We start from the raw sequence: 2579 nt of genomic DNA on the forward strand, positions 1-2579 counted from the left end.
CCTGAGCCCACAGGTTCGAGACCAGCCTGGGCAACTTGGCGAGCCCTCATCTCTACAACAAATCAGGAAAAATTAGCCAGATGTGGTGGCATGAGCCTATAGTTCCAGCCACATGGAAGGCTGAGGTGGAAGGATTGCCTGAGCCTAGCACGTTGAGGCTGCAGTAGCCATGAGCATGCCCCTGCACTCCAGCCTAGGCAACAGAGTGAGACTCTAACTCAAACAAAAAAAAAGATAAATTAAGATGTTTTGGTTCTACCATTTTAACACTTTTTTTGTTGTTGTTCTATAGTACAAAGCATGGAATTGATTGGACTTACAAGGAAGAGTTAGAATAAAAACACAGTTTCAACAACCCTGACCACAGCAATCCTAAAAATTCAGAGGACATTTTCTGAGAGTATTCTTATAGATTAGGAAACAAACACATGCAAACTATCAGTCTTTTATTCAACTTATATTGTATAGAAATCATGAAATTAAAAATTTGTCAATGGCTAAAACTGTAAACAGAAATATTTAATAAACATAAAAGTGAAGAGCTGGCTGAGCACAATGGCTCACGCCTGTAATCCCAGTACTTTGGGAGGCCGAGGCTAGAGTCTAGGGGTTCGCGACCAGCCTGGGCAACTTGGTGAGACCTCATCTCTACAATAAATCAAAAAATTAGAGGGACATGTTTGCACATGCCTGTGGTTCCAGCTACTTGGAAGACTGAGGCAGAAGAGTCACCTGAGCCCAGCAGGTCGAAGCTGTGGTGGCTGTGAGCATGTCACTGCACTCCAGCCTGGGCGACAGAGTGAGACTATGACTTGAAAAAAAAGGGCTGTGTTCGGTGATTCAGCCTGTAATCCCAACACTTTGGGAGGTCGAGGTGAGAGGATTGCCTGAGCCCACACGTTCGAGACCAACCCGGGCAACTTGGTGAGACTTGTCTCTACAATAAAATAAAAAATTAGCCGGGTACAGTTGCACACACCTGTAGTTCCGGCTACTTGGAAGGCTGAGGCAAAAGGATTGTGGAACCCAGCACGTCGACGCTGGGGTGGCCATGAGCATGCCACTGCACTCTAGCCTGGGCGATGGAATGAGACTCCAACTCAAAAAAAGAAAAGAAAAGAAAGAAACAAATATTTGCCTCTCAAGATATGAAGTCATATCTTGTTGGGAATTCTGTTATAAACCAATAGCTTCTGGATCTTGATTTTAGGCATCCAGTTCTTTGACCATTACCTCCTATTTTCTTGCTGTCTTACTGTATTACCATGATACCCACATTTCTTTGGTTCCATAAGAAATATGTTGCAGTTATTATTGCTGTGTAGCAAATTATCCTCAAATTTAGTGAATTAAAACACTTACAGGTTCACTGACACTGCTTACAGGGTCAGAAATTTGGGAAGGACTCTGACAGGAAGTTTTTGCCTGGGTCTCTCTTGAGGCTTGGTTACAGTCAAAGGTGAGCTGGGCAGATCATCTGAGATGGCTCATTTACAAGGATGGTAGTTGATATTGAATGTCAACTGGGGGGCTCAGTTGAGGCTGTCACCAGCACATCTACTGGCCTGTCCAACATGGTGGCCCCAGGGTAGTCGAGAGTTTTGCATGCTGGTTGGCTCCCACCAGAGTGAGTATCCTTGCAGGGCCAGGTGAAGCTGCAAGGCCTTTTCTGTTCTAATCTTGGAAGTCATATGGCATTACTCCTGCCACACATACTGGTCAAAGCAGCCACAGCCTATCTAGATTCAAGAGAAGGGTGGACTCCACCTCCCAATGGAAGGAGTGTCAAATAATTGGGGGCTGTATGATGAAACCACTGCAAATCTCCAGTCCACTGATCCTCCCACTTTTCTCACCACCCACTCAAGTTCCTTGCTGGAAATCAACACTGTCTCTTGCATCATCAGTTCTCTCTCTTCTGGATCATTCCCATCAGCAAATAAGCATAACCTAGTGTCAAGGTAATGGTATATTCTCATCTGCTTGTATAAGGAATCCAAAACCATGGGGTTTATGATATTGCTATCACCCTAAAGGAAAGGACAGTTTAAAAAAAAAAATCTGCTTAAGAAAGAAATCACATATAATTACACCTTTTAGAAAACAGATTTCTACCAGTGCAGGAGATGATATGACAATGACTCAGAGTTGAAGTTTTTAAAGAGATTGCTACCATCAGAAATGTTTTTAAATCTCTAAAATTTGAATGTCTTACTAGATGCCTCACATTAAGTATATGCCTGAAGACAGTTTTATAATAATAGAATAGAGAACAGGATATATTTTTTTGGTTTTTTTGAGTTGGAGTCTCACTCTGTCACCCAGACTGGAGTGCAGTGGCCACTCCCGGCCACTGCAGCTTTGACCTGCTGGGTTCCGGCAATCCTTCCACCTCAGCCTTCCAAGTAACTGGAACTACAGGCGCACACTACCACACCCGGCTAATTTTTTATTTATTTATTTATTTATTTATTTTGTTTTTTATTTTTGAGTTGGAGTCTCACTCTGTTGCCCAGACTGGAGTGCAGTGACCGCTCCCGGCCACCGCAGCCTCCACTTGCTGGGCTCCGGCGATCCTC

Source organism: Carlito syrichta, unplaced genomic scaffold (genome assembly GCF_000164805.1).
Source record: "Carlito syrichta isolate Samal-C Ts95f unplaced genomic scaffold, Tarsius_syrichta-2.0.1 Scaffold113497, whole genome shotgun sequence".
Classification (NCBI taxonomy): Eukaryota; Metazoa; Chordata; class Mammalia; order Primates; family Tarsiidae; genus Carlito; species Carlito syrichta.